This window comes from Barbus barbus (genome assembly GCF_936440315.1).
Source record: "Barbus barbus genome assembly, chromosome: 33".
In the NCBI taxonomy this organism is placed as follows: Eukaryota; Metazoa; Chordata; class Actinopteri; order Cypriniformes; family Cyprinidae; genus Barbus; species Barbus barbus.
In genome coordinates this window covers 28,219,763-28,238,708 of record NC_136761.1, presented here as the reverse complement: position 1 = coordinate 28,238,708, position 18,946 = coordinate 28,219,763, and the positions used below count along the sequence as shown (strand labels likewise).

General features: G+C 36.2%; 1 protein-coding gene across 2 annotated transcripts in view; it reads right to left on the bottom strand.

Annotated features, from left to right (window-relative positions):
* afg2a (AFG2 AAA ATPase homolog A) overlaps nt 1-18,946 on the bottom strand; it is a 58,037-nt gene that overhangs the window by 14,192 nt on the left and 24,899 nt on the right. The gene's annotated exons all lie outside the window — the stretch shown is intronic.

Genomic DNA, 18,946 nt, shown 5'->3' with positions numbered 1-18,946 from the left:
CTGTGCTAAAACATGCTAGAACAATGCTAATGTAGGCTACCATAGTGGTTAATTCATCTTAAAATCTATCTATCTATCTATCTATTAGTTCAAACTGTTTTAAACTTTTAAAAACGTCAAACTTTCAGGCTACACTTTCTCAATCTAAAGTCTGTCATGATATTTTTTTTTTTATTCTAGTTGAATATGTTTTTATGAAGGTTGTAAAGTTGAAGGCAGGGAACAGAAAGAATGAGTGTGTGTGTTTATTAGCACAGTCTAGCAGTGATCTCATCTCATCACAACACACACCTGCACGCTAACCTCACAACACACACAGATGTGCAACAGATTTAGTGTCAGAGAGAGAGACAGATGTGTTTAACGTGTCAGACACGCCGCCGGTCGCACCTGCAGACCTTCTCAGAGGAATTCTGGGATGTGTGACGGAGAATATGTGCCGAATTGTGGCAGAGATACAGAAACAAACGTATGAAATAAAGCAGATGAGGATCAGAGTAAGACAGAAAACAGCTTCAGATCCACTGCTTCAGCTCAAGAGCTCAGTCTCTGAGCACAGAACAAACCCGACACTGCAAAACCACTCAAACATGCACAATATCATGAGGAATCGAAAGTTTTATATTTGAGAGTTTATAATTTAGCTACAATCTATCACAGTTCATTCTCTGATAAAAGTATTTGAGTATAAAGTCTGGTATCTTTGTTTTCATATTCGTTGCTATAAATCAGAATTTGTAAAGACCAGCTGCATGGTTTGGTAACACTGCAATAAGGTTATTTGGTTAACTTAAGTTGCATGCACTAGGTATCATAAACAAAAAATTAACAAGCATTAATTAATCTAAGATGTTCAATTGTACAAACATTAATGCATTTTTTTATTCAATTCATTTTGTGAATTAACATTCACCTAGATTCATAAATGGTATATGCATAATAAACGTAATTATTAACATTATACAATATAAACAACAAATGTAAAATAAGCATATACATATATATATATTTACCTATTTATTAACATTCACTGGACTGGAATTGAGAACCGCTGACCTAGAATAATAAATGTATATACACCTAATGTAAAAAAATATATATTTTTCTATTGTTTTAATTGTACATATTGAAGGAGTGGATGGCAGATCTACAATGGCCTTCATAATAATATTAATTATAACATTTCTTGAATAATTATTCATCAAAGTTACATTTATGCATGTTAGAGAATAAGTTGAATATAGCTTTAGTCTGCCTTTCTACTCTCTAAGAAGCTGCTCTCATTGTGTGTTTGAGACCATGCCCGATAAGGTTTAGGGCTGAGGCAACCTTGAAGTAAGATAAGTGTTTCTCTGCCTATGTGTGTCAGTATCTGTCTGTACAGGAAGAAGCTCAGACAGTCCCAGGAAAACGTTCAGGAGTTGATTCTAAGTGTGCCATTTGCATTTGGAAGCTGTTGCTGTGAACCACATCATGCGGTCAAAGCATCTCTTCATACAAGAGAAACAGACCATTGATGGGCTTCAAAAACAAAACAGATCCATCAGAGAGAGATAGCAGGAACGGCCAAATCAACAGTTTGGTACATTCTGAGAAAAAAAAAAGAACGAACTGGTGAGCTCAGAAACATAAAAAGACCTGGACGGCCACAGAAGACAACAGTGGTGATGATCAGAGAATCCTCTCCATGGTAAAGAAAAAGCCTTTCACAACATCCAGCCAAGAGAAGAACACTCTCCAGGAGGCAGACGTGTCCACAGAGAAGACTTCACCAGAGCAAATACAGAGGCTTCGCTGCAAGACTTTTTTTGACTTTGCCAAATAACATCTAAAGCCCGAGCACTTCTGGAAAAGCATTGTTTGGACGCTGAAATTAAGATCAACCTGTACCAGAATGACGGGAAGAAAGAAGTCTGGAGAAGGCTTGGAGCAGCTGATAATCAAAGCACACAGCATCATCTGAGAAACATGGAGCAGTGTGATCAGGAGCTGCATGGCTTCAGTGGCTCTGGGTTACTGCGGTTTAGTGATGATGAGACAGAAGCAGCCGGATCAATTCTGAAGTGTATAGAGAGATACTCTCTGCACACATTCAGTCAAATGCAGCAAAGCTGAGCGACGCCGACGCTTCTTAGTATTCCATTCAATTCAATTCAGGTTTATCTGTATAGCGCTTTTTATGATACAAATCGTTGCAAAGCAGCTTTACGGGAAATTAAGTTAAGCCACCCAGGAGATTTTGAAGGTAAAAAAGTTGATTATTCTGCAATGGCCGAGTCAATCTCCTGATCTCAACCCAATTGAGCAGCATTTCACCAAATTGTGTCAGTGTCCAAATATATATAGACCTAACTGTATACATATATGTTGTTGAAAACAGTAAGAAGTTTTAAAAAACCTAATGCAATAAATAAAATGAACCTTACTGTGAAGTGTAACTCAAACTGAAATTCAAATGAAATGGAAAAACACTTTCAGAAACCACGTCCTCTGAAAAATGGCCTATACAGCTGAACACACACACACACACACACACACACACACAGCAGACTGCGGCTGGACTCTGTGTGTGTTGGAGAACTAAACACATGTTGTGTGTTCTGGTAGGAATTAACTTCTCTGGGTCGGGCGGATGTGGCCTCAGCCTGAGCCTCCAGCCTCAATCAAGAGCAGCTAAAATTAGTGGCCAACTCGCTTTCCGGTAAGAAGATAATTCCCCCTTGATTGGAGAAAAAAGAAAAATAAAGAAAGAGGCAGAAGAAAGAGAGACAGAGAAGCCCAGAGGTCAAAACAGCAGATGATGCTTACTGAACTATACGACCCGGCACAAACATACAACTCAGAAAGAAGATATATATAGTTTGTGTGAAACTTTTCTTTGAAATAAATACTTTTTTTCATCAAGCATGCATTAAGTTGATCATAAAGTGCCAGTAAAGACATTTATAATGTTATATATGATTTCCTTTTGAGATAAATGCTGTTCTTTTGAACTTTCTGTTCATCTGTGAATCCTGAAAAATAAAATGTATCACAGCTTCCACAAAAATACTGTTCAGCACAACTGTTTTCAACATTAATAATAATCAGAAAAGTTTCTTTTAAAAGAATGATTCTTCTGTATATGTGACTTACACAGACTCTCCAGCTGAATGTCTGTCTCTCTTAAACATTAAAAAATGTAGATGAACAATGGAAAAAGCCTTGGTTCTTCTTTAGAAGTCAACTGTTCAGATTTAAAGTCTGTGTTGTGCTGAAAATAAAAGCAGTGAAAATGTACACATTGGAAATTTTACCTACTTTTCAAACATTTTTAATGAGCTTAAAAATCCTCAAGAAAGTCAAATGCTGCTAATGTACAGTTATAAAGCAGACGAGTTTGGTCCTGAGAGCTGCAGGTCGGATGAAGCTTTGCTTGTTGTTCTGTCTCTTATCAGACATCAGGAACTCTGGAGGGCAAATCCAGACGCTCGGTTGTTTAGTAACCAGCAGCTTCCGCTGAATAAACCGAACGAGAGCAGCAGATGGAAAATGATGTTATCAGAGCCGACGGGACTTCAGACTCATCTATGAGTGCTCGACGACACACACACACACACACAGACACACACACACACTAGTGGTTTATGGGGACTCTCCATAGGCGTAATGGTTTTTATACTGAACAAACTGTGTGTGCTATTGCCCTACACCAACCCTACACCTAAACTTAGCCCTCACAGGAGACTTTCTGCATTTTTAGATTTTCAAAAAACACCATTTAGTATGTTTTTTAAGCCTTTTGAATTACGGGGACATAGGCAGTGTCCTCATAAACCACCTTCATATTGTAATACCTCTGTCATACCCATGTCATTATACACATTTGTGTCCTCATAAACCACATAAACATGCACACACACACACACACACCTGCTTAGCACTTGATTTAGTGACATACAAGTATTCAGCCGTATAGAGTCACTGTAGATGTAAAGAACATGGACTTACTTAAAATATATATATATTTTTTTAGCTCTGACAAAACTCAAGAGTTCAGTCTGACTTGAAAACCATCAGATATATATACATATACATGTGTATATTTATATATATATATATATATATATATATATATATATATATATATATATATATATATATATGTATGTGTGTGTGTATATGTATATATATATATATATATATATATATATATATATATATATATATATATATATATACACTCACCTAAAGGATTATTAGGAACACCATACTAATACTGTGTTTGACCCCCTTTCGTCTTCAGAACTGCCTTAATTCTACGTGGCATTGATTCAACAAGGTGCTGAAAGCATTCTTTAGAAATGTTGGCCCATATTGTTAGGATAGCATCTTGCAGTTGATTGAGATTTGTGGGATGCACATCCAGGGCACGAAGCTCCCGTTCCACCACATCCCAAAGATGCTCTATTGGGTTGAGATCTGGTGACTGTGGGGGCCATTTTAGTACAGTGAACTCATTGTCATGTTCAAGAAACCAGTTTGAAATGATTCGAGCTTTGTGACATGGTGCATTATCCTGCTGGAAGTAGCCATCAGAGGATGGGTACATGGTGGTCATAAAGGAATGGACATGGTCAGAAACAATGCTCAGGTAGGCCGTGGCATTTAAACGATGCCCAATTGGCACTAAGGGGCCTAAAGTGTGCCAAGAAAACATCCCCCACACCATTACACCACCACCACCAGCCTGCACAGTGGTAACAAGGCATGATGGATCCATGTTCTCATTCTGTTTACGCCAAATTCTGACTCCACCATCTGAATGGAGTTCAGGAGATTGTCTTGACCAGGACCACACCCCTAAATGCATTGAAGCAACTGCCATGTGATTGGTTGATTAGATAATTGCATTAATGAGAAATTGAACAGGTGTTCCTAATAATCCTTTAGGTGAGTGTATATATATATATATATATATATATATATATATATAACATAAGTGCTGTAAAGTGACTAATCGCATCCAAAATAAAAGTTTTTGTTTAAATTATATATGTATGTGTACATTTATTATGTATATATAAATACACAAACATACAGTATATCATTTGAAAATATTTGCTTTTATACATTTATATATTCATATTCTTATATTTTATATTACATATAAATATATTTAATATATAAACAACATTTTTCTTAAATACATACATGCATATGTTTGAATTTATATATACATAATAAATATACACAGTATACACATTATGTAAACAAAAACTTATTTTGGATGCGATTAATCATTTGACATTGACAGCACATATACATTATATATATATATATTTAGATATAGCTATCAGATTATATAGTTTTAGACTTAAGATAATTAATTTTTACCTACACTTCTGGCCAAAAGTTTGAAATATTAAAGGGGTCATATGATGCGATTTCAAGTTTTCCTTTCTCTTTGGAGTGATACAAGCTGATTGTGTATAGATAAGATCCCTGAAGTTGCAAAGACAAAGTCTCAAAACCAAAGAGATATTCTTTATCAAAGTTAAGACTCTGCCACGTCCTCCTAAAACGGCTCGTTCAAACACGCCACACGTCTACGTCACGATGTGGGGAGATTTGCATAACACCGCCCAAATGTTCACGTGAGGAAAGAAGGAGTGGTTTCAGTAACCGCAGTAGTGTTGATGCAGCTGTGTCAGGGAGACTGTGTGTTTCTAGCTGAAAGCAAAAGCACTTTATTTGACCTTCTGAAAGTAGATGCATTTAGGAATCATTAAGATTCAACGCATTTTATGGACGACCGTTTCGTGAACCTAGGAGAGGAGGTCATTCTGACTTTGCTATGACAATCTGGCGCTTCTGAACCAGAGACTGTAAGTATGTTTTGTTATTAAAGTATTTGCTATTGACTGTTCAAATGCGGAGTTTTGCGCGTCGTGTGTGTGTGTGTGTGCTCGAGGGAGAAACGGTCACACAATTTCTGTGATCTGCAGCTGTATTTTCAGCATCATTACTCCAGTCTTCAGTGGCACATGATCTTCAGAAATCATAATTATATACTGATTTACTGCTCAACAAACATTTCTGATTATTAGCAATGTTGAAAACAGTTGTGCTGCTCAATATTTTTATGGAAACTGATACGTGTTATTTTTCAGGATTCACAGATAAATAGAAAGTTCAAAAGAACAGCATTTATTTGAAATACAAATCTTTTGTCTTTACTGTCAGTTTTGATCAATTTAATGCTTGCTTGAAGACTAAAAGTATACAGAAATCTTGCTTTGAAGTTTTAATGGTAGTGTATCACAGTTTTCTAAACTCAACTCAGAGTTCAAGCTTCAGCAGCACTAAAAATCATCATCAGGCAGCTTCTTCAATCCTCCCTGCTCTTCTTCTTTCCCGTCTTTTGTGAAATCGTCACGTCTGGGCCGGCTCTTCATTAGTGTCTTCCGCTGCTCTAATTGCTCTGGTTTTCCCGTCGCTGGCAGGCTGGTTTTTCCAGGCCTGTGTTTGTGTTTGAGGGAAGAGAAGGCTGTAATCAGAGATCCAAATGAACGCTGTGAGGGGAAGCGCCACGTCTTTTCTTAGCTCCAAACGTTACCGCGCTGCAAAAGGGACAAATTTTGTGGCTCCCCGCACGGAAGAGACGAGCTCTGGTGTCTCAGCCTGCTGTGTTTGACATCTGTTATGGGTTTGGAAGCTCTAACCTAGTGTTCTGGTCTCAAGATCTGATAGTTTAACACATTTCAGAGCTCAGACTGTTATAAAGGACAGAAACCAACTATATCCACTGCAAACTGAGCTGCTGTAAGTGTTTGCGATCGAGTGTTTTGGGACTAACAGGATTGTTTATTTGAGGATTGAAAGCTCAAAAAATAAATGCATGATACATTTCAGATATTATTCTCTGATAACTCTTAAATCTCACATGCACTTGTGTTGTTCTTTATAAGCATCTTGCAAACATTCGTTTTTGTGAATCGTAAGCATATACAGCATTTCGAAATGTCAGAGATGATGATTTTCAGTAAAGATTGAATAATGACATTTATGTCTGATACTCACGCAAAACTATTATATGACTTCAGGAGGATTGACATACAGCGCAAGACTGATTTACAACACCTTTCAAGTGTTTAGGGTCAGTAAAGACAATAAACTGACAGAAAGTGACAAAGACATTTATAATATTACCAAAGATTTCTATTTCTATTCATCTGTGAATTCTTAGAAATAAAATGTATCAGTTTCCACAGAAATATTGTGCAGCACGACTGTGTTCAACATTGATAATAATCAGAAATGTCAGTAAATCAGTATATTATTATGATTTCTGAAGATCATGTGACACTGAAGACTGGAGTAATGATGCTGAAAATACAGCTGACCATCACAGAAATAAATTACACTTTAACACATATTCACATAGAAAACAGATATTTAAAATTCTAATAATATTTCACAATTTTTACTGTATTTTTGATCAAATAAATGCATCAAACATCAAATTCTAAGTGAACTGTTCCTTTAAGCATCAGCAGCTTTGAGTGTTTGGGTTTGTTAGATCTATAAAAAAATAAACAGGAACAGAAACAGCCCATTGTGTGTGTTTGTGTGTGTGTGTGTGTGTGTGTGTGTGTGTGTGTGTGTGTGTGTGTGACTTCCTGCCGCCCACGACACTGCAGTAAACACTGCTCATATGAGGGCTGTTACAAAGTATCGCTCGGCAACAGAAGAATTCAACACACACCCAGTTTACAGGTCATCAAACACAGAGACAAAACGGACTTTTCTCAGTTAAATTCAGCAGATCTGATCACTCAGTATCTGTTCTGAGAAGAACCCAACTAAAAACAGCAAAACTACTGATTAGTTGCACAGTAATACTGCAGCTTGAGTTTTCTCCTTCAAATTGTGACATGACACTATAAAAACACCACACAACTAAACATTTACATCCAACCCAACTGAGAAACACACCGTACACTACATTTTTTTTCTTGTTTTCTAGTAAATCAAGATGCAAAGCGACTTGATAGTAAGTCTTGTTTTCTAATAATTTGATTTTGAAAATAAAATTGAGTTTAGGTTTAAAACAAGAATAAATATCTGCCGGTGGAGTCAGAAAAATCTACTTAATTCTAAGGGAAAACACGATTATTTTTCTGACCTCACTAACAGATATTTGTTCTTGTTTTAAGCTAAAACATTATTTTCATGCATTTCTCAGAAAACAAGACTTGATATCTTTAGTAATTTTGCTTGTCCAGTAATTGTATCTTAATTTAAGAATGTTTAGATATTTTTAATGGAATATAAAACAGGACAGAAATATGGAGGAACATCATTTTTGTGATGTACCGAGAATAAATAATGATATTATGACTGACTGACACTGATAGACACACTGTCTGTGTGTGTGTGTGTGTGTGTGTGTGTGTCTGTTTACAATTACTGAGCGCATAATGAATGTTCATCCAAAGAGACGCGCGCTGGCAGCCTCGTCCCTCGCTGAGACAGGAGAGCAATTAACACAGGAAGGAAGCAGAGAAAACCAGCCAAAAGAAAGACAGGCCAGCCAGAGGACGAATACAGAGAGAGACAGAGAGATACGTGAGGAGATGTGTTTAACAGAGACAGCCAGATCAATTCATCTCTCGAGGAGAGTCTGTGAGCTGCTTCAGGACAAACATTGCTGCTCTGCTCTTTAAATTAGATGCATATACATCTCTACAGAACATAAGAGAACGAGTGTCAGAGAAACAGACATCCAGCTGGAGAGTCTGAGTGATTCTGTTGGAGTCACATGCACAGAACAATCCTTCTTTTAAAAGCAACTCAGTTTAACTGTTTTCTATACAGTGACAGTCTCACTCAACACTTGTAGAATTCTAGAAGGCTCTTTAACAGATATTCACAGAGAAAACATAGTTAAGATTGTACAAATATTTCAATTTTATTACTGTATTTTTGATCAAATAAATGCAGCATTGATGAGCAAAAGACACTTTCTTAATTATTCCAAACCTTGACTAAATCAACTCTATATGACGTCACAAATATTTAACATCACAAAGAAGAAACCCTTTCCTTTATAATAAAGTGCACTGATGAATCGCTCACAATAAGACCAGGAGCATGAGTGAAGTGAATCAAGTTTAAACCGTTCATGCCTTCTCTGTTTGCAAAAACAAAACGCAACGATGCAATTCAGAATCAACAGAAGGCGGTGAATGAATCCGATGTGTTTGACTTCACAGATCATGAAAGCTTTCACAGCTCCTCTAATCCACCTGTAAGAGGCTTTAATGTGCTGCTGGGAGGCGAGCGGAGCAGAGGAGGATCCCCACGCTACCGGGACAGACAATGGGGTATTATTAGGGTGATCTGCCCCCGGTGGGGCACGAGGGGCAGATTTATGAGGCGCTGCATCTGTTACCGTCTGCGTGTGTGGAGGAGCGGTGTTAGGTTTCACAGACACTCATTCTCTCGGAGTGAATTACACTGCTCCGTTCTGTAGCTTTTACTATCAATTAGCATGATAACAGCATCGTGTGCTTAGAAAAGCCAAGTCACATTTAATTCTATAGCACTTCATACAATACAGAAAGCAGCTTCACTTCCTCATCACTCGGGATAAAACATCTGCTAAATGAAGAAATTTAAATAAACTGGAAAATTGAGACAACATGCAATTTAACTGATCAATAAACGTATTATAGTTAACTAAATCTAAAACTATAAAACATGTTTGTTGTTTGAAATAAAATAAGCATTAATTGAAATAATATATATATATATATATATATATATATATATAAAAACTTTCAACTTATTTAATTTCAGCTAGTTGCCAAGGCAACATTTCTTCAAATACTAAAATAAAATAAGCAAAATAAAAAGTTCATAGAAATATTATTTAAAAACTAACACAAATACAGCAACAATAACTTTCCAATTAAAGTGAAAAAATAAAATATGAAAAAGTTTAATTAAACTTGAACAAAAACAAAACTAATAAATAAAATGAGTAAAAACAACACATTAAAAAAACCTAATAAAAATATAGTAAAACTACCAAAACTTTAACTCAAATTTAAATGAAAACAGAAAATATAAAACAAAATCTAATTCAAAGCATAAAACTATAAATAAAAATAAAAACAAATAAATAAAAATGACAGACATAAACTAATAAAAATACAACAAAATTTGTAAAATATTAAAATAAAATTCAAAATATGACCAAAAACTATAAGAAATTAAATTAATAAATAAGAATTAATAAAAACTATAGTCATAAGAAGAATAAAAATACAGCAAAATTACCAAAACGTGAACTAAACTTTAAGTGAAAACAGAAAATACAAAAAAAAAAAAAATCTAATTTAAAATATGAACAAAAACATAAGCAAAAATTAAAACTAATAAATAAAACTAAATAAAAACTTACTCGAAAAAATTACTCGAACTTTAACTAAAATTTAAGTGGCAACAGCAAATATGAAAAATCCTACAAATGTGATCCTGCACAAGTCTTAACATTTCTATTGAATATATGAAGAAGTTTTTAAGTTGGTCTTTGTGGGATGGGAGGCAGCATGTGACACAGACGAGCAGAAAGAGCTTTAATCTTGAGGAGGGAGATTTCCTGGCTGCAGTTGTGGTGGTCTGATCAGCCGAAAGGCAAGACTGCACATGCTGGAAATCCTGGCAGATCTGCCTCACAAAGAGCCTTCATTTCCTGCCTCGCTCGATCTGTCGTCTCTGTAAAGCGCTAAGCCGAGCGGCGGAAGCGTCGTGTGTGTGTGTGTGTGTGTGTGCGCCTGATCTTTTGTGTCATCTAAACCCAGTTCCGTTGAGCTGAGCGCAAAGAGAATGTTTTCAACCGTCGCTCCAGTCCAGAATTACACAACAACCACAGCACCACCATAAAAACTACAAATATCAAAACGAGAACCATACCTGACAGTGGGGTCAGAAAAATAGATCGGATTGAAGCAAGTTGATTTTTCTTCTGAGCATATCGGCAGAGATTTGATCTCATTTTAACCATAAACTCACTTCATTTTGATGAATTTCTCAGAGAAAAAAGACTTGTTTCATTCTGCGTCTCAAGTAAATGTCTCTTGATTTAACAATGACCAAAAAAAAATATCAGTCAAAGATCAAAGTATGCAAAAATAAAAGTTGATGAAATGGTTGGGTGAACTGAATAAAGAAATCAAACATTTCATATTTCACCCTCAAATCAAAAGAATAATATAAAATACGTTTTGCATTCAAAACAAATACAAATTTGTATTATTCATACTCATTACAGTTCTGAAACTCATCCTGGACACTATGGACACAAAGGTCTTTTTTTTTTATTAATCTTTGTTTTTTTTACAGTAGTATTCATTTTTATTTTTAAAAATGTTTTAATATTTTCATTTTATTGTACAAAAAAGTATTTATTCATTTTTTCAAAATAGTTTTATTATTATTTTACAATAGTCTTTTGATTAATTTGTATTAATTTTAATTTTTTAAAACACGTTTATTATTTTATTGTACAAAGGACTTTATTAATTTTTATTATTTAAATTTAAGAAATAGTTTTGTATTTTTTTATTTATTGTACAAAGGACTTCTTTAAAATGTGTTTGTGTTTTTTGGTTTGTTTCATTTTACTTTGTTACTATTAATTATTAATATTTAAATTGTATCATTACCCTAATGATAATGATAATTTTCACATTACAATAATGAAAAGGTGAATGAAAAACAAAAACAATTACACAAAACTATTTCTTGCTTATTTCTGGTGAAATGTGACCTACACGTGTTCAGGTTTTGTGTTTGATACTGTATTTATGAATATGATTTATTCAATAAGATCCTCCAGTCATGTTTCAGAGGAGGCTGAGTTGTGTTTTTCAGCGTTTGCTGCAATCGGACACCGACAGGCTGCTTGAAGTCTGATAGCTGTCAGGATCTTTGTGCCGGATTTACAGGATTGTTCCTCTGTTCTCCGCAGCGCTGCGTTCCTCCCATCCTCCCTCCACAGATCCAGTTACCTGCTCCCCACACTGAGCCACGTCCCCCGGGGCCCCCACACACACACCATCACAGACACACACAATCACACACACACCATCACAGACACACACACACACACCATCACACACCACACCATCACACACACACACACACCATCACACACACACACACACCATCATCACACCATCTCACACACACACACACACACCATCACACACCCACACACACACACCATCACACACACATACTAGGGCTGTGTATTGGCAAGAATCTGGCGATACGATGCGTATCACGATACAGGGGTTGTGATATGATATATTGCGATACTGTAAGCAAGGCGATATATTGGGATATTTCTTATTTTAGGAACAGGATATATATTTTTAAGGAAAGCGGTCATTAAGAACACGCCACCATACGCAAACCTTAACAAAAAATAAATAAAAATAGTTTACCAGAACACACTGGGATCTGTATTAGTAATAATCAGTCCCTATAACACCCAACATTACTGAAGCACTTTCTGTGCAGGACGAGTAAATGGGGAAATATTCAAGTGCTTGCATGATTCTTTAGTTAAATGTATGCATAAAATGTATTTTATAAAAAGACAAAAAGATATATTTATAGACTCTACTTTAAAGGTTCACAGTTTAAGTTTACACTTGTGACATACAATGTCATAACATCTGATCTGAAGAAAAAATGACATCTGCTTAATATCAGTGAAAAATAAAGTGCTTGCAGGATTCCTAAAGAAAACTAAACAAGTGTAAAACAATCAAATAAATACAGATGTTAAACATTCTCTCATTCTCGCCGAGACCGAGACGCGAGCACCGCCCAACTGCACAAAACGCCCCCGAATTACGAGAGAAAGCTGCAGAACCGAGGTTTCGTTCGCGCCGCGGTCCCGGGGCGGACATTACCACAGAAGCCCAAATGATGCCACACTTCAGCTTCGTGCACCGAAACGAGAGCTGGAACAATTCTTTCATCCTCCATTACTGGCAGCGAACTATATTAACATTAGTGGAGTGCCCTGATGCTAGTGTTTCCTGTTACTGTTTAAGGCCAGAGATGAAGACTGATATCTAGCGGTCGGGATATGAACTCAAAACTAAACAACTGCCATGAATCCTGTATGATTTTATTTATTTAATATCGATATTCCATTTTGGAGAATCGATACAGTATCGCCAAACAAAATATCGCGATACTCACGTGTATCGATATTTTCCTACACCCCTCTCTCACACACACACATACACACACACTCTCACACACACACTCTCACACACAGACACACACACACAGACACACACACACACTCTCTCACACACAGATACACACACACACACACACACACTCACACATACACACACTCTCACACAGACACACAGACACACACATACACACTCGCACACACAGACACACAGACACACTCTCACACAGACACACATACACACTCGCACACACAGACACACAGACACACACTCTCACACAGACACAGACACACACACACACACACAGACACACACACAGACACACACACAGACACACACACACACACTCACACACAGACACACACAGACACACAGACACACATACACACACTCTCACACAGACACACAGATACACACACACACTCTCTCACACACAGACACACACACACACTCTCACACAGACACAGACACACACACACACACACAGACACACACACAGACACACACACAGACACACACACACACACTCACACACAGACACACACAGACACACAGACACACATACACACACTCTCACACAGACACACAGATACACACACACACTCTCTCACACACAGACACACACACACACACAAGTTTAAAGGCCTTGATAAGTCTTCCAATAACTATAATACTTCCTTCCTTCTGTTTTTTTTCCCCTCTTTCTTCAAAGAAAAACACTGTAAAACATCTTAAACGCGCGGCTCTGGCCTGAACAAACACAAACACAAACATTCCTGTTGTGAGCTTTAAGTGCTTCCGGTTTTGGCAGCTCTTCCCGAGGTTCTGGATCCCGTCGGGAGGATTCTGGACCGATCAGAGCCGAAGCGCTGCAGGTCTCACATTCTGCACTGCTTGTTTTTCTGAACGCTTTCATCAGACCGCAACGAGTCGAGCGGCGGATCAGCCAGCGGACAGATGACAAACGCAGCTCAGAGCCACATTTTACTGTCAGAGAGATGAGGGTTTTGGCATCATTTCTGAAAAATTGATTAAAATTAAGTGAGTTTTTGCTTCAAACAAGAACAAATGTCTGCCAATAGAGTCAGAAAAATGATCTTGTTTTCCATTTGAATCAAGTTTATTCTTCTGACTCCATTTGTGAAATTTTCTAGCATTTAAGAAATAATCACAAATAATTTTAAGTGCATTATCAAACACTCACTGAAGATTGATCCAAACGTCTCAGAGTTAATAATACAGCTGGACGTCCAGCAGAATTATGATTTTTTTTTATTACTTTAGTATTATTTGTATCTATAAAAATATTTTACAATGTTTTTATTAATTTTAAATGACATTTTATTTTACAATTGAATTTGAAGATTCAAGTAAATGTTTTAATTTTAATAATGATGCTCAACAGAAACAAATGTGAATATAAAGGAGGTGAAAATGTTTTTTCACAAAGTACTTTTTTTATTAATTTCTGATAGTTTTTTATATATTATATTTTATTATTAGTTTATTTTTCAAATCAAGTGAAACATTGAAGTGAAAAATGTTTCAAAAGTACAAAGTTTTTCATTTTGATGCATTTCTCAGAAAACAAGGCAATATAATAAGTCCTTTTTCATCTCCATGTATAGTATCTTGATTTAAGAATGTCTAGATATTTGTACTGGAAAACAAGACACAATACAGAGGAAGAACAGCAGGTTTTGCAGTGCATGCAATCTGAAATGCTCTGGAGTCAAAGCAGTAAACCGGACTGATCTGGTCTGGCGCCACCTTCTGTTTAGAAGCGGATCACAGGAGAAACTCACTGACTGCAACAAACCCCCAAACACCACAAAACAACTAAACACACTGGTTCAGACAAACACGACTGTCTGAAAAGACAAGAGACTACCCAATAAAACACTGCAGCCACACTGAAGCCTTATTAAATGTGGCAAATGATTCAAATGAGTCACAATCATCTTAAATTATAAGTGATTCTCTGTGGGAATCAACATTTTGTCCGTTGAAGGAGCGGAAGCTGCTTTATAGAAGGTCTGGAGACAGGTGAAGTGTGTGTGTGTGTGTGTGTGCGTGTGTGTCACTGGCTCTCACTGCAGACACATCACACTCAAGCGCTGACAGACATTCAGAGCAGGAGAACAACCAGATCACCTTTCCATCTCTCTCTCTGTCTGTCTCTTGCTCATTTTTCCCTTTTTTCCAAACAAACACAGCTGTGAGGAAACGATGTCTGAATTTCATTCTAAATGTCTGCATTAACGAGTCTGTGCATTTACATGACTCAATATCACAATACTGAACAATTCTGATTAATATCTGAATATTGATGAGCATGTAAATGTAGTCCTGACTGATATACAGTCATGGCCAAAAATATTGGCACCCTTGGTAAATATGATCAAAAAAGCTGTCAAAATTAATCTGCATTGTTAATACTTTTGATCTTTTATTTTAAAAATTCACAAACATCTAACCTTTCATTGGATAATAAGAATTTAAAATGGGGGGAAATATCATTATGAAATAAATGTTTTTCTCTAATACACATTGGCCACAATTAACGACACCCTTTTATTAAATACTTTTTAAAACCTCCATTTGTCAGTTTAACAGCTCTAAATGTTCTCCTATAATGACTGATGAGGTTAGAGGACACCTGACAAGAGATCAGAGACCATTCCTTCATCCAGAATCACTCCAGATCCTTCAGATTCACAGCTTCTTCTCTTCAGTTCACACTCATTTTCTACAGGGTTCAGGTCAGAGGACTGGAATGGCCAGCAGAAGCTTGGTTTTGTGCTCAGTGACCCATTTTTGTGTTGTTTTTGAGGTTTGTGTTTGGATTATTGTACGGTTGGAAGATCCAAACATGGCCCATTATAAGATTTCTAATAGAATCAGTCACTTATTGATTTTTTATCTGTTGGTATTTGATAGAATCCATGATGCCATGTGTCTGAACAAGATGTCCAGGACCTCCAGCAGAAATATAGGCCCACAACATCACAAATACAGCAGTATATTTCATTGTACACATGGGGTACTTTTGATCCCTGTGTTCACCAAACCCATCTTGAGTGTTTGCTGCTAAAAAGCTAATTTTTTAGTTTCATCTGACCATAGAAGCCAGTCCCATTTGAAGATCCAGTCGTGTCTGATAACTGAATATGCTGGAGTTTGTTTGTGGATGAGCTAGGAGAATTTTTCTTGAAACCCTCCCAAACAACATGTGCTGATGTAGGGGCTGTTTGACTTTTCTTTAAGGTTTTCTGACCCCGAGACTCAACTATTTTCTGCAATTCTCCAGCTGTGATCCTTGGAGAGTCTTTAGCCACTCAAACTCTCCTCCTCACCGTGCATTAGGACGATATAGACACACGTCCTCTTACAGGCAGTTTCATTACATTTTCCGTTGATTGGAAATTCATAATTATTGCCCTGATGGTGGAAATGGGGATTTTCACTGCTCTAGCTCTTTTCTTAAAGCCACTTCACTAATTTGTGAAGCTCAATTATCTTTTGCTGCACATCAGAAATATATTCTTTGGTTTTTCTCATTGTGATGGATGATTAAGGGAATTTGGGCTTTGTTTTCCCTCCTATTTATATTTCTGTGAAACAGGAAGCCATGGCTGGATAATTTCATGTTCATAATCACCCTAGAGTGCTCAAAATTGTGAATATGAATGTGAATATACTTCAGATATATTTTACTCTGAAGAATTTCTAGGGGTGCCAATAATTGTGTCCAACGTGCATTTGAGAAAAACATTTCATAATGATATTTTAAATTCTTATTATCCAATGAAAGGTTAGATTTTTGTGATTTTTTTTTAAATAAAAGATAAAAAGGTTTAACAATGCAGATTAATTTTCACAGCCGCCTTTGATCATATTTACCAAGGGTGCCGATATTTTTGGCCATGACCGTCTCAGTCTATCACTAAGACTTATTACACACACCACGACAAGAACGTCCCACAAACATCACCATCATTTAAAACACTCACAAACACACACACAACAACCCTCTCATTACATACAGACATAATACATACACCTTCACAAAACTTCATTATTTAAAGAAAAACACACTTACTTCCCTATATAAATTAGCACAAATTTCCACCATTTGTATGTGAAGTTAATTATAATGACTAGTCTGTCACAAACTCAAAAAAAAAAAAAAAAAAAAAAAAACCTTTACGAATATATATTTTTTTTTCTTCAAAAGAGGCTCCTCAAATATAAGTTCCTTTTGTCCCCAAAAGAAGTTATTTTTATTAATTGTTATGAATGATCTAATCATTAGGGCTGCCCTCAACTAAAGATTTTTCTGGTTGACGAGTCATTGTTCATTTTAAGTAGGGTTGGGTATCGTTGAAAAATTTTCGATATCGATACCAATCATCATTTCTATTCATTTATTCTAGGTTGTTAAAGAAAATCTTTATCAAGTTCAAGTTCACTTTATTTATATAGCACATTTAAAACAGCCACGAGACTGACCAAAGTGCTTCACAAAAGATACAGCATCATAAAAGTAATTAAAACAAGCAAACAGATTAAAACAACGAACCCAAATAAAACAGTACCAAAAAAAACTATACTAGGCAGGAATATAAACCTAATAAGCCAATGAAAACAGATGGGTTTTTAACAGAGACTTAAAAATGGTCACGCTCGGGCCATTCGAATTTCCACTGGCAGGTCATTCCAGAGATGAGGACCAATTACAGAGAAGGCACGGTCACCTCTACGTTTAAGTCTGGAGTGTGGAATTAAAAGAAGATTCTGGTCACCAGATCTTAAGCTTCTTGAGGGGATATACTGATGGAACAGTTCAGATAAGTAGCCGGGTGCTTGATTGTGCAAAGATTTAAAAACAAATAGTACAATTTTAAAATGTACTGGCAACCAATGAAGGGCCTTTAAAAGTGGAGTAGCGTGATCCCTTTTTTTCTTTTTCAAAAGAAATCTTGAGGCAGCATTTTGGATCAACTGAAGTCGGGCAATTTGGGCTTTAGAAATGCCACAGTATAACGAATTACAATAATCAAGACGTGACGTGATAAAAGCATGCACCGCCATCTCCAAAGTCTTATCAGTGAGGAAATGTTTAATTTTTGCAAGTATACGGAGCTGACGAAAACTGGACCCAATTACTGAAGAAATTTGTTTGTCGAATTTTAATGAGTCATCCAAGATTTCGTACCTGTGGAGACCTAAAAGCCGATAGGGATCCCAAGTCAAAATGAAATGCTTTTGTATGTTCTGAAGGGCCACTTTTCAGAACTTTCATAAGTGGGTGTTTCTTTCACCATATGTTTATTGTTATTAAATTCTGTGTTGTAGTATGTCTAATTATTTGAATGCATAAAAATAACTTAGTTTATTCAAATTTATTCTTAAGAAATTCTGTGTTCTGTATCTGGTTTTCAAATGAAGGCATAAAACATTAATTTCATTTATCTTTAAATTATTGAAAATCAAACTATTTATTTTGGCAAACAAAGGTACCTTTATTAAAAGTAAAATTGCCCATAAAAAGTAAAAATCATTTTAAACTTGTATGAAAAGATTAATATCCATCACTGATGTGAACTGACCACACAGAATATGAAGAATATCAAAAACTGTAGCTGTCCACGGTAGTCAGATATCAGCACAATAAC